We start from the raw sequence: 21,117 nt of genomic DNA, 5'->3' as shown, positions 1-21,117 counted from the left end.
CATTATAAATACATTTAATAGAGCAATGTCAATACTTCACAATCAATTTATTTAAAGAACAATAAAGACATACAATATTAAATGTGTATTTGTATTAAAGAAACAGACCGTTATTAAACCGAGAAATGTCTACAACATTAATAATGTGACAGGATGAGATTTTAAAGAGTATTTAATCATTAATATTTCACGGATCACGGATATTAAATCTGCGTCACACATATCCGCATGACAGGCCCATGAGTTACAAATAAGTCTACATGAAAAATGAAGTTACAGCACCACCAAGCGGTATGTGTAAGGAAGTTACTAAGATATGAAACATTAAGGAACGGCCAATCAGAGTTCATCACACAAACACAACTTGAGTCAGGATGGTCTCACAGACATTATAACAATATTTCAAAATTTTATCCAATCAGATGTACAGATAAATTGTCCCATGGTGCATCTCATGTTTACTTCACCATATAAAAGTCCATTACACGTTGCCATCTTTGTCAGTTCTCTAATGCCTGCAGGCAGTTTATATTATTATAATATATTTATTGTACAACCCAGCAGGCATGTCAGTTCCCAGGTTCACCAAGGAGGAGAGCGCTGCACTGGTCCACGCCGTCAAGGACTTTTATCCCCAGCTGTTTGGGAACAAGAGGAGCTCGACAGATGCGCCTGTTAAGAAGGCCCTCTGGGAGTCTATCACCAATGCGGTTAGATTGGTGTGTGACGTCCAGAGGACCCAGGATCAGATCATGAGGAGATTCGGAGATATGAGGTTGCGTTTATCGAAAAAAGTCAACCTCATAAGGGACTGGGTACAAGCCCGTAAAAGAGGGGGCCAAAGAAAGGCCCCGCGGAAACTGTACCTACTCCCTTATGAGGTGACTTTATGCGAGCTCCTCAATCTCCGGGTCCCCAAAAGATTTAGATCCTCGCCATCCTCGGCCTCCTCTTCTTCCCTCCCAGCTGCGGGATCTGAAAGTCCTGACGCGGGGGACAGGGCAGATGCTTCTCCGTCCGGTGGCCTGGGAGGACCCGATAGAGAATCTGAACCAGGTAATTATCCAACTTCATATAATATTTATAATGTTAAAAATCCAAAATGTGTATTTAGTCAGATACTAAACCTATACAGATCTCACAACATACACTACATATGATGTTTAGATATCTGATTTTACATTAGTGATACATGAAATTGGAATGATGTTTATTGCGCTCTACAGAATATGCGTCACAGAGCGGAAATCTAATTTCGCATCCACGTTAACATGGGTTTGCGGAAAGTGGCATTGCTTTATACATGTTGGTCAAATGACGGATGCGTAATTCCGCTTGGAATCATTGCGCAATGATCGCGAAAATGGCATTTCTCATCCACGTTAACATGGGTTTGCGGAAAGTGGCATTGCTTTATACATGTTGTTAAAAATTAAATGGAAAATCTTAGATTAGTGAAGAATACAGTATTCTTATTTTAAATATTATATCTAATAAAAAACGAATAATACTAATAAATTATAACATATGGCCATCAATTGATGATTATGTAATAACAAGCATATATTCTTAAAGATACAGTAAACAACACAACTGATTGAAAATAAGAGTCCAGGATATATTTATCATTCATTTAATTGCGGAAACTATTAACTCATGGGACTACCAAAGGATTAATATTTTTCTATTGATTTGTTATTAATGTAAATATTTTAAACATGGCATGATTAGTATTAATGATATGCAATCCTCATTTAATATATTACAGATATGGATGTGGCTGCTGGATCCTCAAGCCAGGGCTTGTCACAGTATGGTATGTCTCATTTTAATTGACATTTGTCTTAGAAACATGGAATGAACATTACATACTAAATACACATTGTTCTATATTTATATGTAATGTCTATTTAATAGATGAAAATTATATAATTATTCGGATATACTTAAATAACATATTTGATTTTAATTGCATGCTCAATACCATTCATTACATCAACATATGGAGTAGATAATTCATTAACAAACAACAACATTGTGGAATCTATTTAATTTTAGATTAAAGGGATACTGAACTACAATTATTAATATTGTCTTTCACATACAGTATGCAATATTAATAAACATAAAATATAATACTATCATCATATGTGACATATTCTATTGCTAAATGTATTTTAAAATAAATAAAGTACGTTTATGTGCATCTAAATATTTGTTGACCAACCTGGGTTTATATTGATGATTGGTGGATACCTTCAACAAACAATATTTATTGAATCCAATATTCCTTATCTGCCTTTAAGATTAATATCGAACAACATTCGAATTATAATAGGAGTCAATGTTAAATCATTTTTTACAGTTTGAACATAGAAATCAATTATTTAAATTAATCATGTCAGTGTCCCTTTAAGACAAAATAGATTCATTCATCATTACATTATTTTTATTAAAAACTATTGATATATAAATCTAATTATCTGTTGGAGTTACTTTATATATATCTGCATACTCTAACAGCACCATGATTACATATTTGTAATAATAAAGTTTGTTATGTATTGTGATAAATATGTGTTGTGTCCTAAACAAGATTACTGTACATTGAAAAAATGGCTCGATGTGACACATGTTTGTTTAGATTTGTCAACAGATGCTCCTCAATATGTGGTTTGTGTGTATTCTTGTAACTTCTTAAGGACATATGACGGAATTATTCCGTCATAAAACAATTGAGCTAAGTGAAAGCTGTGTCCTTAAAGGGTTAAGAACATTGATCATTGGGTATATTTAGATATGCAATAGCAGCATCTGAGATGAATTTGATGTCTAATGTAGTCTGACATTAAACATATGTTGAATACAGATATGTTTACAGAATCCCCTTGATTCAATCAAGCATTTTCTGGTGTAATGACTGCTCTATTCTTCACATTTTAAAGTTGATTAATGTTAAAATTCTAGACAGATGTGATTTAGTGATATCCAAAATGTGTTTAATAATATATATCTATATCATTCATAGAGAGAGTTGGTGTGGGGAGCCCACAGGAATCCAGCAGTGACATAGAGCCGCCTTTGCGGTCTCCTGGTAAGTCCATTGACTCATTTATATGTAATTGAAGGTGTATTGCTAATCAATATTATGATCATGATTCCGATGAAGCATAACATTATAAAAAATCATAGAATTTATCTTCTGATTATATATTTATTTTTTATATTGAGCGATTAATAATTTCTACTTTATTATTCTACACATTTGTTATTCATAAGATGTCTAACATATGTTTTTTTAAATTTTTTTTTTTAACAACAGTCATCAAGTGATACACACATGAGAAATCTTAAATGTTCTATGTACTATGCTTTTATGAATTTAACATTAAGACAAACAATACATTAATATTCTGATTTATTGACAATAACAAATCTATTGTCATTTGTATGCTCCATCAAAATGATGTAAATCATAACTTTGTGTGTGTATATCTTTAATGCAACATTGATGTGCGTATTTGAGCAACAGTAACATATGTTATAATATCTGATCTTAAGGTGTACACAACATGTTATGTTTTACAGAGATTGATGTCACATGTGGGATGGAGGAGGAAGAGGCTGCCTTGGAGTCTGATGGTATGTGAAATATATCTATCATGTTTCCAACATGTTTCTTTTTTTGAAATCATTTTATTGAAGACATTCAAAGTCTACAGCTTTTTCCCTTTAAAAAGGAATATTATTTGTCTGTTCAAATACACTACTGCCCCCTTTCTATATCAGGCAGCATGAAAATCTGCTTGTATATATTTTTTTAAGAATATATAATTCATGCCATCATTATGTCACATGCATATTCCATGCCAAAACACAATAATAAGTTTCACATTGTACAGACAGTCATTGAGATTCATCTGAGTGCCTATATAGATACCATATCCTCATTTCAGAATAGTTTACAGATTCAAACACACTTCGAGGTATATTGAAAACATAATCAATTTTAAATGCGTTGATTTGATGTCAGGATGTATGAGATGTTAATATATTTCTTTTACATTTTCAGATGGATCCACCACTTCTGGTCATCTGGATTCCGCCCCTGCCCAGTCACAGACCCCTCCCCGTGCACACACCCCTGACCATGGCCACACCTCTGCACACACCCAGAGCCCTTCCCATCACCAAACCCATGACCATGCCCCGACCACTGCCAGCCCTTCCCATATTTCATATCCTGTCCCTCCCAAAAAACGCCCATACACCCCCCTTCGCCGCTCTCCCCGTATTCTGGCCCGTACAGCTGCCCAGACCCAAACTCCCCACTCCCCAGCTGTACGGCCTACCCTGGAGCAGCAGCTCACCACTCCCCAAGCCATTCCCATCCCTCCCCGAGCCAATCCCATCCCTCCCCCCTGTTTAAACCTTCATTGTCCTGGGTGTCAGATTGTCCTTCCCAGGCACAGCTGTAAGTATCATTCTAAATACACTTTATAAGATACTTAAAGGTACAGTGAAGTTAAATTGGTTAAATTGTGATTCAAATCCAGCATGCAATGTTAAGCCAATGTATAATAGAATACTCTTATGAATTATTCGTCATTCTCTTGATATATTTATTGAAACAACTTATTCCTATAATTAGTTTAAACAATAAAATAAATGTGGCCATCATTTCTTTATTGTTGGATGAATGTATCCATCAACCAGCATGCACAAACAAGGTTCATCAACAAATATTGGCTTCCATAAAAACCAACATTCTTGCATTCAAAATATAGCTTGACAATTAAAACATATAATGAATATGTGTAATTTCTAAAGATTTGTCATGTCATGCTCTATCTGAATCAGTCCATTAAATATTTAGGTTCAGTGTCCCTTTAATTGGATATCACTACATATACCAAACACCACTACTTGGATACAAAATTTTATGTCCAAATGTGGATACATTATCTCTTGTCTAACCCAGTGGGAATGTAATTTCTTCTGGTTGCTATGTTTACACAGCTTGTCCTCAATGCCAAAATGTTTAAGGATATGTGTGCCTACCACAGTCTAAATTGAATTTTTAAATTGCTAATGTAAGTACAATGTAAATCCTTTAACAAGATTTGATACACTCAAGCTGTATAAGTGGATCATCTAAAACCAATTAAAGGGTTCAACATGTTTGAGTAACATGAGCCTTTAATGATTTCTGTCTGTCTGAATAACCTAATTCATGTGTAAAGAATATATGAAAAATAATTGATGTAAATAATTATTTGTCTTTATGATGACAATGTATGTATTAAAATCTTTTATTCTGTTGTGTAATTATCCTTAATATTAATTTTTATTTTATTTTAGGCTGTGACTCAGCATGGCTCATGCTAGAAGGGATAGCAAGAGTAGAGCAGGCCGTGTTGAGGAACGCAGCTGTCCTGAGAGGGATGAACGACACCATGCAGGCCCAGCTCCGGGTTCAGGACTTGACTCTGCGTGAAATTATGCAATTACGTTCAAGGCCTGAATCTGGAGCTGGACATGCACAGGACAATGAAGAGGATGACCAGTAAGTGGAGGATCTGGATATGCTCCATGGTGGCAGATAATAATCCTCTGTCCACATGTTGAATTTGTATTTATATTGTTGCCATTTGGCCTTTTTATCAGTTTTTTGTTGTGCCTGTTGCACTCTTTTACCTTGTCATGTGTCTCCAATGAGGCTATGCTGGCCCTTGGCAACTCTCTTCATGGACTGTGATGCACTGTGTTACCTTGCCATGTGTCTCCAATGGGGCTATGCTGGCCCTTGGCAACTCTCTTCATGGACTGTGATGCACTGTGTTACCTTGTCATGTGTCTCCAATGAGGCTATGCTGGCCCTTGGCAACTCTCTTCATGGACTGTGATGCACTGTGTTACCTTGCCATGTGTCTCCAATGGGGCTATGCTGGCCCTTGGCAACTCTCTTCATGGACTGTGATGCACTGTGTTACCTTGTCATGTGTCTCCAATGGGGCTATGCTGGCCCTTGGCAACTCTCTTCATGGACTGTGATGCACTGTGTTACCTTGTCATATGGCTCATATATTCCTTATTTTTACAAGATTATTTATAAAGTTGTGTATGTTTTCTTACATACTAATAAAATAAATTTTATTTCACAAATCTTTGTCCTCATTCTTCCTGTTATTTTTTGCAAGCTCTAGTTTATGTTGTTTATCCTTAAAGGGACCTAACAAATCTATTTGTTATAATGAAATCATATATGTAAGACAATAGTAAATGACTTTAAGATTAACATCTCCAATGTAATCTTATTATTTGTGTTTATATTATTTTCTCTTAGCTCTATCATTGCCTGATTATGATTAGCAGAGTAATTTCTTTATATATGTATATATATTTTTGTATTTGTGTATATATGTATATTTAAATGTTCATATCCATGTGTGTATTTATAAACTCTGCATGAATTGATGCACCTTTACCAAATGATCTGAGTATTGATACAATGATATAATCCCTGTAAAGTGTTCATTTTATTTAAATAGTATTGACTATGTGTATGCTCTTTTTAAAAACAAAATAATGTCCCTTTAAGTGATGTTGATCACTATTGTAAATGAATGTATTTCCATTTGTAAAGCGTTTTTGTCCTTTTTACAAGAACAAGGACATATAGTTTTATTAATAAACAATCTTATTGTAATGTTGACAGCACCTGTATTTCATTTTCAAATCTATATTATTGTCAAAGTGTAACCAAATCAATCTCTGTGTGTAATACAAATAATGTAGATGATGAATATTAGTTAACTAATATGTTAACAAAATACATCTCCTCCCATATATGGCTATAGGTAGGCTGACCATAATTAAACTTGAATAAATGACACGTTTAATCAATACATGTATAACTATTGTTATTCAACAACAATCCAAAGATATCTTAAAACATCAATGGCATATGTATTTCTCATGTGTATCTTTTAAATGTTAAAGATATACACCATAGCTATAGTTCAAGGGACAGTCAAGTCCGAAAAGATGATTCATAATTTGGTGACATTCCTAGATAGCAATCTACACACATACTAGTTCCTAAAATATAAATACGTTTCTTAATGATATGCCAAGATGTCACTGAGTCCTTGTATTGTCTGCGGTTTTTCAGCGATCTCGGATGCGCCATGTTGCTTAAGACGTCACCTGCCAGGCTGTCCAATGATTCCTTGTATTGACTGACGTTCTTACGTGATCAGGAATATGCCTTTTATTGGATTGCGTTTTGACGCGATCAAGGATGCGCCTTTTTTTTTTGGGCGTTCTTACGTGATCAATAATGTGCCTTTCATTGGATGGCGTTCTTACGTGATCAAGGAAGCGCCATGTTAAGACGGCACATGTAAAGTTAAAAAAACGTGTGATTGGATTGCGTAGTCCCGCAATATTTGTGCACGTTAAAAACGTTTGTGACTGCATGCAATTTTAAAAAGCTTGCGAATATGTATTATTTGCATCATGTTACATTGTTGACCCGTAGCTGATAAAGACCAACACATTCTCTTTTGCTGGATGTCTGGTTGAATCAACGAACGAAAGCAAAATGTTTTCATGCATAGGATATTTCTAGGCAAGTGCAAATCTCTACAGTCCATGTTTAATATGTTTGTCAACAATGTTCCTTTTTCTTAAAAATTAATGTTGTGTTTAATGTTGAACATATCTAATTAATAAATATGCGCTATTGTGTTTGAATAAAGTAATCAATATGCATTTATCATATGCTAAATATATGATGCCGACTTCTTCTAAATGTAATTTCGTTGTATATTTTATGAAAGGTTCATTAGACACTCACATTATAAATAAAAATATTTGATTTTGTCTCTAGTTAGATAGTCCATTGTTTAACCAATAGGTTTATTTTGTCTTGTGTTGTAAGAAAATGTAAGTAATTTTCTTACTCCTCGCAAAGCCAATGAGTTTCATGTGAGTACCATCTCCAGCTTTGTCCAGTTTGTGTAAAGGTTCTTTTCATATGTTAATGATGGGGTATTGTGTTTTACGGTTGTAATGGTGGTTCATCTATATTTAAAATATAGCTAACCCTATTTTATTTGCAAGTGTTTGAAGCTTTTTAATATTGCTATCAGTATATGTTAATCTTGTTGTTTGTAGTAGTGTCTATTACATACAGTTATGTAAAAAATATAGGATACTGTCCCTTGAATGCAAATGTTGTTTTTTTGTATCATGTATGAGATCCACATAGTTTAATCTTCAAATATATTTTTGTTAGCATATTTCACCCCCCCACTCCTAAAAGGACTTTAAACCATATTCATTGTTAAAATAAAAATAGTTACAATAAAATATTAACACAATAATGTCTCTTAAAGAAAATAGACTTTATTTAACACGTCAATATAAATGTGATTTTCAAATATTTTTTTTGACAAAGTACATGTAGATATAGCAACAAGCTTAAAATGTGTTAGCATATGTAATGTTGTTAAAGGGACAGTTTCGAAAAAAAATATTTTTACATTATTCGAAAAGTCAATTCTGTAATAACAAGGATATCAAATGTTTCTCAACAATTGAACATTTGCTATCTAAATTTGCTATCTAAACCTATGAGGTTGGTGTGCTCATTTCTTAAATCTTGAAGAGTGCTTGTAATCATTATACAATTTGAGCACTAGAGGGCATTTGGATAGCATTTGTATATGTAAAATCTTGTGCTCATACAGCATATTATTGACCATGTATTGATCATTGATATCTAAAATGTTGTTATGTCAGAACAACAAATAAGTGGTCATTTTTCATAGTCATAGATACAAGGGTAAGCACATAAGTCACACATGTATTTCTCCATGTTTTGTTGTTTCAAACTTTATAATGCGTAATACAGTGTTTTCTTTGTAATCAATAATTTTCTGACTGTCCCTTTAAGCTGTGTTATTGGCATTCAAACAGTAATATGCCATCATGGATAATTGTTATGGTAATTTAGTTAGCGATTCGGGAAACAGTTTGGACATCACATCACAGAAACCAATCAATATCATGAACAAGGATAGGTATGTGATGATGTGGTTTTCACACACTTATAACCCACACTCTGCAAAGAATCTTCCTCCATGGACCCGGTCCCATAGAAGTCGATTATATACAGAGTGTGGTCCACAAGTGTATGAAAACCACATCATCACATACCTATCCATTACCCAAAAAAAAAAATTTAAGATGGAAAAAAATACTTACTTCCTCTTCCTTCCCCTCTTCCCACGGGGCTGAGGCTCTGGGAGAGGCAACTGCCGACTCCGAAGAGTCCTCCTTGGAGCTGTTGTGGGAGGAGTGGAAGGAAGAGTACTGGGACGACCAAGGTGAGGAGTAGATGGCTGAGGAGGAGGAGGAGAAGATGGCTGAGGAGGAGGAGGAGAAGATGGCTGAGGAGGAGGAGGAGTAGATGGCTGAGGAGGAGGATGAGATGGGCCGGCAGGAGGAGATGGCCCAGCAGCAAGAGGCCCAGCAACAAGAGGCCCAGCAACAGGAGGTAGACCAGCATGCGCCTCCCGGAAAAATGTGAACATTTCCTGATGAAGATTGAACATTCTTGTTTGTCCTTCTTGTATTGTATTCAGTATACTGATTATTTCGTTTTGGCCTTGAATTATTTGATTCTGCCCATCAAGTATTCTGCGTCGTCCTTCTATGTTTTCTATCCGGGAGGTACGCATCTGGTCTATGTACTCCAGTAGAACCCGCACCTCCGCTATTTCTTCTTGTTGTGCCTGTTGAACCCGTGCACGGCGGGGTGCCCGTGCACGGCGGAGTGCGGGTCTTTGAGGGACCTCGGGTTCCGCGGCTTCAGCGGCATCCTCCTGTGCTTCCGGGGCCTCTTGATCATCTCCCGTGCGCTGTTCGTCACGGGGGGCCTCTTCCCTCCGAAGTGGGAATTCCTCACCACCACTCTCATCCCGGGGAGATGCAGGAGGCTGTGCTGCCTCGTCCCCAGACTCTGTATATTAAAAAAAAAAAAAAAAAAGAAATGTATATATTAGCATATTTGCAAATAAAGGTTTAAATGACTTAGCTTACGATACAATTACAAATGCAGAATCATTAATCCACTTTGAAATCTAACAAACAATCAATACGATTTCCGCTTTTTCTAAACAGTGTTTGTGATATCTGGTCAATGTGAATGTTTTTGCGTTTGTTTTCAGTCTGTTTAAATGCACACCTAACCTATAGCCTAGATACTGATGTAACCGCTAAGTAATAGAATGCGTGTAAACAGCGTAATAGCATTAATCGGATCCTTAACACATGAAACCCAATGTTTTATCTTTCATGATTTATAAGCATACATTTAGTATCAACTTTCGAATGTACTTTTGTTATCTAATTAGCTTCATTCTCTGGATATTCTTTGCTGAAAAGCATATCTAAATATGTTTATAAGATTCTGATTGTTAGCTGAATATAGCTGCCTCCTGTGATTGTTTCACCGTGTGCATGGCTATTTCTTCATTAAAATATATCTCAAGAATGAATCAAATTATGTAATATAAGTACATTTGAATGTTTTGTCAAATTGTATTCGCTACCTCAATCATGAAAGTAAATGTTTGCGTATAGTGTCCATTGAAATACATTCGTATGTGAAATTATTGTTCAATGAGCTTACCGTCAGATGAGAGTGGCAGGTTCCCGGTATCGATTCCTCCGATACCGACTACTTCCACCTCGGAGATGCTGGGCCGCAACATTTCCTCCCATCTGCAGTACTCCATTTCAAGGGCAGGGCCGCCACCGGTCCCTGCGGCATGTCGGGCCTCCAGGCTTAACTTTTTTTTAAGTTCAAGTTTACAGTCCCGGTACCGATGTTTGATGGAATCCATATCCCGGTTCCGGCAACCCACTGCATTGACTGCATTCCGAATCTCGTTCCAGAGCCTCCTCCTGTCAGTCGGGGTAGTCTTCTGGTGCTGCAGCATCCTATACCTGGCCATATAGGCCTCTACGAGGGCCTCCTTCTCCTCCATCGTAAACCTCGCCTCCCTAGTCGCCTTGGCCTTCCCCTGTGACGATGCCCTCTGTTTCCCGGACTGTGAAGCCCTACTCTGACCGCCACTGGGCCCAGCCACTTGGTCATCTTGAACCAAGTGGCTGGGTCCACCCACCGCTTCCACCCCCGCTTCCTGCCCCCCTTCCTGCCCCCCTTCCTGCCCTGTTCCTCTCCCCCTCCCTCTACCTGTCCCCTGCCTGGCCTCCATCTCCTCCCTAAACTAAACCCCAAATAATAAAAAAAAAGTGAGTGTGATGAAATGAAAGGGGGTCAAAATAAAGAACTAAAAAGACAAAAAAGGTGCTTAAAGTGTGAGGGATGTAAAAAAAAACAAAGAGGGTAAGGAGTATTTAAATAAACGAAAAGAATAAGACTAAAAGGAGGATATGTAAACTAAATGTAACTAGGGGATGGGTATGGGATGGGTATGGGGTATGGGATAAGAGTAAATGGGATGAAAGGGAATGGGACTACAAGGAATGGGGTATGGAGTGTAGTATGAGGGGGTAGGGGGTATGGAGTGTATGTAGTGTTATTGATAAGTGTATGTATGTATTGAATGTGTTTGCGTGTAAATGTGTTAAGTGTACAGATAAATCACTCGCTCGCTAACTAACACTACTTCTAATTCTCAATAACAAACACTCCCACTAACGCTCACTAACTACCACTAACTGACGCTCACACTAACAACTATCACTAATAACTCCCACTAACTCACTCACGCTCCCACTAACAGACTCTCTCCCACTCCCGCTAACTCCCACTAACTCACTCACTCTCTCACGCTAACACTACCAACTGACTATCTCACGCTAACACTACCAACTGACTATCTGACGCTAACACTACCAACTGACTCTCTCACGCTAACACTACCAACTGACTCTCTCACACTAACACTAACTCACTCTCAAAAAATCGCAAAATCTCTATTCTTAAATCTCCAAAGACCCACCAGCAACACAGTCAAAGAAGCCCTGCTTGTGTGGTGCTTATATACCCTGTGTAAATGTTTAATGATGTCCCAATTTCCATTGTAATTAGTGTTCAGGTGTGCTTTATTAGCAATTAATATTATTGCAATGTGTATTAGGTGTGTTAATTTGCGCATGCTCATTTTGAGTTGGTATTTGTGGAATGTGTAGAATGCGATGATGTCATAGTGGTCGTTTTCTCTAACATTGTCCAATAGTATTCTTTTTAAATGTGAATTTGCGATGGTGTGTTCTTCGTGAAGTGTTGTATATGTATGTTTTTCATAATATATAATGATATTGAATGCGATTTTTTTTTTAGTGTATGTATATATTTTTTAATCCTTGTTGTTATTGTGCGATTTTCCGCATCTTAAAGTATATGCGTATTCCCCGTATAAATAGTATTAAAACTTCCCCCGCTTGTGAATGTGTAATGCTTGTGTGCTTTGTTGATTGATTGATGTTGTGACATTTGCGGCGTGTTATTGTTGTGCATGATGTGGTATGCGTCATATGACCGAGCTGTGCGTATTTCTCGCGAGATCGAGTGTTAGGTGAAAAAAGCTATTTTTTGCCTTTCCCATTGATCTCTATGGGAGACTGTCTAACGCGGGCAGGATTACGCGTGTGACATACACGCGTTAGGAGCATCGTTAGATGGTCTTATATTAACTCTAAATACCGGAGTCAAACAATGCCGTGCGTTAGACATAAAACACGCGTGGCGTTAACAGCCCATCTACCGCCGAACTCTAAATCTAGCCGTAGGTGTTTTGGACTTTCTGTGTTCTGTCCCCATGTTTGGATTTTAAATTGTTACAATAAAGTTTTTGATTTTTTAAATCTGACCCCGGACCTGTTCTATCATTTTAAGATTGTCAACAATCCAGACAAAGAAAGAGGCGTTTCTACGCTGCGTACAAGAGCTCTTGTTAATGGGAGTAATCCATCCAGTTCCACGATCGGAACAGGGACAGGGGTTTTACTCAAATCTGTTTGTGGTTCCCAAAAAAGAGGGAACTTTCAGACCAATCCTGGACTTAAAGATCCTAAACAAATTCCTAAGAGTTCCATCGTTCAAGATGGAGACTATTCGGACAATTTTACCTATGATCCAAGAGGGTCAATACATGACCACTGTAGATTTAAAAGATGCTTACCTTCACATACCGATTCACAAAGATCATTATCGGTACCTAAGGTTTGCCTTCCTAGACAGGCATTACCAGTTTGTGGCTCTTCCATTCGGATTGGCTACAGCTCCAAGAATCTTCACAAAGGTTCTGGGTGCTCTTCTGGCGGTACTAAGACCGCGGGGAATCTCGGTAGCTCCATACCTAGACGACATTCTGATACAAGCTTCAAGCTTTCAAACTGCCAAGTCTCATACAGAGTTAGTGCTGGCATTTCTAAGGTCACATGGATGGAAGGTGAACGAAAAGAAAAGTTCACTCGTTCCACTCACAAGAGTTCCCTTCCTGGGGACTCTTATAGATTCTGTAGAAATGAAGATTTACCTGACAGAGGACAGGCTAACAAGACTTCAAAGTGCTTGCCGCACCCTTCATTCCATTCAACACCCGTCAGTGGCTCAATGCATGGAGGTAATCGGCTTAATGGTAGCGGCAATGGACATAGTACCCTTTGCACGCTTACACCTCAGACCACTGCAACTGTGCATGCTAAGTCAGTGGAATGGGGATTACTCAGACTTATCCCCTTCTCTGAATCTGGATCAAGAGACCAGAAATTCTCTTCTATGGTGGCTTTCTCGGCCACATCTGTCCAGGGGGATGCCATTCAGCAGACCAGACTGGACAATTGTAACAACAGACGCCAGCCTTCTAGGTTGGGGTGCCGTCTGGAATTCTCTGAAGGCTCAGGGACAATGGAGTCAGGAGGAGAGTCTCCTGCCAATAAACATTCTGGAATTGAGAGCAGTTCTCAATGCCCTCCTGGCTTGGCCCCAGTTGACAACTCGGGGGTTCATCAGGTTTCAGTCGGACAACATCACGACTGTAGCTTACATCAACCATCAGGGAGGGACAAGAAGCTCCCTAGCTATGATGGAAGTATCAAAGATAATTTGCTGGGCAGAGTCTCACTCTTGCCACCTGTCAGCAATCCACATCCCGGGAGTGGAGAACTGGGAGGCGGATTTCTTAAGTCGTCAGACTTTTCATCCGGGGGAGTGGGAACTTCATCCGGAGGTCTTTGCCCAAATACTTCGACGTTGGGGCAAACCAGAGATAGATCTCATGGCGTCTCGACAGAACGCCAAGCTTCCTCGTTACGGGTCCAGATCCAGGGATCCAGGAGCAGTCCTGATAGATGCTCTGACAGCACCTTGGGACTTCAGGATGGCTTACGTGTTTCCACCCTTCCCGTTGCTTCCTCGATTGATTGCCAGAATCAAACAAGAGAGAGCATCAGTGATTTTAATAGCACCTGCGTGGCCACGCAGGACTTGGTATGCAGACCTGGTGGACATGTCATCCTGTCCACCTTGGTCTCTACCTCTGAAACAGGACCTTCTGATACAGGGTCCCTTCAAACATCAAAATCTAACTTCTCTGAAGCTGACTGCTTGGAAATTGAACGCTTGATTTTATCAAGACGTGGATTTTCTGAGTCAGTTATTGATACCTTAATACAGGCTAGGAAACCTGTTACCAGAAAGATTTACCATAAGATATGGCGTAAATACCTATATTGGTGTGAATCCAAAGGTTACTCTTGGAGTAAGGTTAGGATTCCTAGGATATTGTCTTTTCTACAAGAAGGTTTAGAAAAGGGTTTATCTGCTAGTTCATTAAAGGGACAGATCTCAGCTCTGTCCATTCTGTTACACAAACGTCTGTCAGAAGTTCCTGACGTCCAGGCTTTTTGTCAGGCTTTGGCCAGAATTAAGCCTGTGTTTAAAACTGTTGCTCCACCATGGAGTTTAAACCTTGTTCTTAATGTTTTACAGGGCGTTCCTTTTGAACCCCTTCATTCCATTGATATAAAGTTGTTATCTTGGAAAGTTCTATTTTTAATGGCTATTTCCTCGGCTCGAAGAGTCTCTGAATTATCAGCCTTACATTGTGATTCTCCTTATTTGATTTTTCATTCGGATAAGGTAGTCCTGCGTACTAAACCTGGGTTCTTACCTAAGGTAGTTACTAACAGGAATATCAATCAAGAGATTGTTGTTCCTTCCTTATGCCCAAATCCTTCTTCAAAGAAGGAACGTCTACTGCACAACCTGGATGTAGTCCGTGCTCTAAAATTTTACTTACAGGCAACTAAGGAATTTCGACAAACGTCTTCTCTGTTTGTCATTTACTCTGGGCAGAGGAGAGGTCAAAAAGCTTCCGCTACCTCTCTTTCTTTTTGGCTTCGTAGCATAATTCGTTTAGCTTATGAGACGGCTGGACAGCAGCCTCCTGAAAGAATTACAGCTCATTCTACTAGAGCTGTGGCTTCCACTTGGGCCTTCAAGAATGAGGCCTCTGTTGAACAGATTTGCAAGGCTGCAACTTGGTCTTCGCTTCATACTTTTTCCAAATTTTACAAATTTGACACTTTTGCTTCATCGGAGGCTATTTTTGGGAGAAAGGTTCTTCAGGCAGTGGTTCCTTCTGTATAAAGAGCCTGCCTATCCCTCCCGTCATCCGTGTACTTTTGCTTTGGTATTGGTATCCCAGAAGTAATGATGACCCGTGGACTGATCACACTTAACAGAAGAAAACATAATTTATGCTTACCTGATAAATTCCTTTCTTCTGTAGTGTGATCAGTCCACGGCCCGCCCTGTTTTTAAGGCAGGTAAATATTTTTTGATTTATACTCCAGTCACCACTTCACCCTTGGCTTTTCCTTTCTCGTTGGTCCTTGGTCGAATGACTGGGAGTGACGTAGAGGGGAGGAGCTATATGCAGCTCTGCTGGGTGAATCCTCTTGCACTTCCTGTTGGGGAGGAGTAATATCCCAGAAGTAATGATGACCCGTGGACTGATCACACTACAGAAGAAAGGAATTTATCAGGTAAGCATAAATTATGTTTTTGCCATACATCGCCACTAAGGTAATTCAATTAAAAATAAACCTACAATGGGTATACTACCCCTAGTGTTTTTTCTGTCCTTATTAGGTAATCTCTTAATACTAGCTACAGCTATTCTTACTGTTCAGCAGTAGCTAACCCCTACTACTACCTATTTATCTTACTTTCACTCTTTATTCTAAAAGCTCTCTTTCTCTTCTTTTCTTTTCTTCCCTTTATCTTTAACTCAATCTTTTTTTTGTTTTGTTTGTTACCATGTTCTCTAAAAACAGCAGATTCCAGGACCACTCTATACAACTGACCACCATAAATGCCAAAGGTCTTAACAGCCCCGGAAAACGCTGCATTGCATTCCGTGAGCTCAACAAACTGAATAGTCACATATTAATGATACAAGAGACGCACTTTCAAAAAGGAGCCTAAATGGCACAACGCACAATACCCCACGGCCTTTTTTGCTTCCGGTCCGAATAAGAGAGCCGGAGTTGGTATACTCTTTCACAAAACACTCCCAAAACAAATATCTTACATTGACAGAGATCCGGGGGGTAGATACCAATTGTTAACAGGCATACTTTATGGTCACCATATCACACTTCTAAATACCTACGCTCCAAACCAGGTTCAGCCAACCTTTTTCTAGATCATGCGCAAGGAATCACATACATAGCTGGGGATCTTAATATTGCCTTAGACCCAGTATTGGATTGCTCTAGAGGATCCTCTAATACACCCAAAACTGCCTTGAAATCTATTAAGAATACACTACACAATCTAAACCTTCATGACATTTGGAGGACGCTTCACCCCTCCGACAGGGATTATACTTTTTACTCTAATCCCCATAATTGTTATACAAGAATTGATCATATACTAACTGACTCCCACGGCCTAACTATCACTACCTCTTGCTCCATTGGCTCCATCACATGGTCCAACCATGCCCCTGTCTCTTGTCGGATTCTATGGCCTGATGTCCCAGTCTCCCCTAGACTCTGGAGATTAGACGACACTTTATTAGATAACCACTTAATCACAACAGACATACAGAAACGACTCACAGAATACTTTGAGCTTAATTCGCACTCCACCGCATCTCATCTCAGTGAATGGGAGGCACATAAATCAGTTATTAGGGGTCTATTAACTCCAGGGCCTGACTCCCTACCGGCAGAATTCTACAAACTACTCTCTGATCAGATCCCGACGGTTCTAGTTAAACTATTTAATTATTATTTTATTGGGAATAAACCTCAATCTACGCTGTTTGCAGCTTCTAATATTGTTTTAATTCCCAAGAAAGGTAAGGATTTGGAGCTAACTACATCATATAGGCCTATCTCGCTTTTGAATCAGGACTATAAGCTCCTGACATACATCTTGGCTAGTAGATTGAAAGCTCCTTTAGGTGACTTGGTCCACTTGGATCAGACGGGCTTTATGACGGGTAGGAATCCCGTTAAAAACCTCAGGAAAACTCAATTGGTCCTAGATTACTTTTGGAATAAAACAGAAAGACAAAGGCCCTCTCCCAAACCAGACCTCGCCATACTTACAATCGACGCCGAAAAGGCGTTCGATTCTGTCATATGGGATCATATGTTAACTGCATTAGGAAAATTCGGTATAATCGGTTCCTTTCAACATTTTATTACACAACTATACAAGGGGCCAACCTCTACACTTATAGTGAATGGGGAATTGACTGAGAAAATTAATCTGGGGCGGGGCACTCATCAGGGGTGCCCTTTGTCCCCATTCCTCTTTAATCTATCTCTTGAACCTTTTGCAATTCTTTTGAGAAGAGAAATGCAGGGTATTCAGTTAGGAGGACACAAGTTAGTTCTGTCTCTGTTCGCAGATGATCTTCTGCTTTTTCTTAGTAACTTAAGGATAGCTATCCCCCGATTGCTGGAATTATGTAACCTCTTTAGCTCCTTTTCAGGCTATAAGATCAATTACGAAAAATCAGAGATTATGTGGATACGTAAACCTATAATCCCCTGCAAACATTCATTCTTAGAAACTTCTCAGATAACGTACTTAGGAATTACACTGAGTAGGGACCCTAATAAGTGGTATGATCTGAATCTTAAACAGTGTATCAAGGGCCTGGCTCTGAAATTACAGAATTGGGGTAATCTCCCCCTATCACTTAGTGCTCGAATTATGTTAATTAAAGTGGTGCTCTTTCCCAAGCTCCTATATTTTCTGCAGAATCTCCCGCTTCTGTTATATAAGAAAGATCTAGTTATCCTTAATAGGATATTTAATCAGTTTATATGGCAAGGTAAGAAATCACGAATTTCATTATTCAAATTAACACTCCCTAAAGCTTTTGGAGGTATGGCGTGCCCCAACATAAAGTTATACAATTACTCCGCATTAGCAAAATTTGCTCTCGATTGGATCACTGAAAAGGGTCTAAGCTCATTTTTTGAGATAGAATCTGCACTGATAAAACCGTTTAGTCTAAAGTCGATCCTCCATCATGCGGCAAATAGACTTCCAGATCAAGTATATCAGATGCTCACCTTTAAGTATATTGTGCATGCATGGCAGAGAATATGCAAGGAACTGGGAGTAGATTTTAGGAAATCTGAATTCTTGCCTTTAGTTGGTAATCCGAGCTTCCCAATAGCTTGTGACCTTCGGTTTTTGATCTTTGGGCTAGACATGGAGTGAAATATGTAATACAGATCTGTGAAAGCAATAACTTGAGACTTCGCTCATTTGAGAACATAGCTTATCAATTCCATCTCCCAAGGTCCAGTTTCTTTGCATACCTACAAATTAGGCACTGGGTGGAGAAATTGAGACTAGATACAGGGCCGGGGATAGATAGTAAAAACTTGAAGAGTATAATTTCTCAATATAGTGCTGGGGTCAATACGATTTCCCAAGTATATCAAGCCATCATGAAGGGGGGAGGTCTGAACAATCTCATAGATATTTCAACAAAATGGGCAAAAGAAAAACTAAAAGTAGAAACGGAGGATATAGCACAAAGCATCTCTCTGGCAGCCAGGGCAACTTTCACGCATACATGGAAAGAGTCCCATATAAAACTAGTAAATAGGGCATATCTTACTCCAGCCAGGCTTGCAAAATAGAGTTGGGAAAAGAGGAAATGTCCCAAATGCAGTAAGGAATATACAGATTATATACACTCCTTTTGGGCTTGCCCCAAAGTAGCCCAATTCTGGCAGAAAATGAATTTCTGGGCCTCTAAGATAATGGGGATCAGGGTTAAACTGACGCTGCACCAGGTATTGTTTCTATGTAAACATACCATTAACTTACCCAATAATAGACTCATTAATCTATTTGTTTTGACGGCCCAAAATTTAATTCTAAGAAACTGGAAGAATCATAAATCACTTAAATTTACAGAGTTTTTGAAAGAAGTCCAATATCAAATGGTGCTGGAGCAATATAATACAAGATCTATCAATCCAAAACAAGTCTCTAGATTTTTTAGTAAATGGAAGATCTATATTATCTCACTCCCTATAGATGTACAAAAACAGGTAGTGCGACACTTTAACTCTTCCCCTTGGTTCCAACAGCAAATAGAACGAGGTCGGTTCCCTAGACTATGGCTATGCAAGGAATAGGGGAACGGTGGGTCTGCTATCTTCTTTTTCATCCCTCCCTTCCCATTTTTTTTTTCCTCCTTTCCCCCTCTTCCCTCCCACTTGAATTTGATAACTATTAGCCCTTAGCACAGGTTTGGGATAATTTACTACAAGTAAGTCATAATAAGGATTCGGTATCTCCTGAGAGTAAGAATGTAGTGGAGGAGACCCATCCAATAGATGTATGCCCGGATATAGTTAGTAAGAGAAATGGTCGCCTCAGAAACAATTTAAGTTAATGACTAGCTAGAAGAGTTAAATGACACATACCGAAGAACTCGAATAGCCTAGGTATCTAGATAGTATCACAACAAGCTTCCGTAGATGATGCTAGTTATGGAATAATGTTTCTTAGTTCAGAACTAGGAGAGGAGTAAACTCTCCTATTACTATCAATGCAACCAAAGACAATGATCTTCCTTTCCGTTGTCCTTCTCTTCTTTGTTTGTTTTCTTTTTTGTTTTTTCTTGTTATGTCCATGGTTGAAACAGTTAAAGTAGCTTGAATTTGGAAACATCTTATGGTTTAATATTGTGTTATCTATGCAAGACTTGCTATAATATTAATTTACTATGTAATAGAATTGTACTGTATGGGTGCTGTGTCTCCCAATGCTGTTCTCTTTACTTTATAATGATCAATAAAATCTTTAAAATCTTAAAAAAATAAATAAATATAGGGGTCTATTTATTCAACATAAGGCCAAATTGAATAGAGTTTCCAGAGAAAAACATGCCAACATGCTAAAAGCTATTGGTTCTTTGGAACGAGAACATAAAAAGGACCTTTCCAACCAAGCACTTAAAAATAGACTTCTGTAGGCAAGATTAGCGCTCAGACGACATCTAACAGAGATCCACCAGCGAAACGCATTATGTCTCAAACAATATTACTTTGAGGGGGGTAATAAACCTGGCAAAATTCTTGCCAGATGCCTTCGCAGGAAAAGGTTGAGTACATATGTCCACTCGCTCCTAACATCTGAGGGCCTAGTAGTCAAGGGTAGTCTCCAAATTGCCTCAACTTTCCATGACTACTATAGTAGATTATACAATATAGACAGCAATCAATCACCTGACAACAAAGCCCTCCTTCCCGCGGCTATTAGCAATTATTTCACTGGTTTAAAACTCCTGACGCGGCAGACACTTTATCTGCTCCTATATCCTTAGAGGAGATTTCACTTGCCATCAAAGAAATGCCCTCGGGCAAAAGCCCGGGACCTGATGGTCTCACTTCTAGGTATTATAAAAAGTTTCAGGCAACCCTCTCAGCCCATATGCAATACCTGTTTAATAAACTTTGTGAAGACCCGACACTGACTGAGAATCTATTGGAGGCTCATATCACTGTAATTGCTAAGCCGGG

The sequence above is a fragment of the Bombina bombina genome, chromosome 3 (assembly GCF_027579735.1).
Source record: "Bombina bombina isolate aBomBom1 chromosome 3, aBomBom1.pri, whole genome shotgun sequence".
NCBI classification, from domain to species: Eukaryota; Metazoa; Chordata; class Amphibia; order Anura; family Bombinatoridae; genus Bombina; species Bombina bombina.
The sequence above is the reverse complement of the archived record's forward strand: the minus strand, read 5'-3'. Positions refer to the sequence as shown.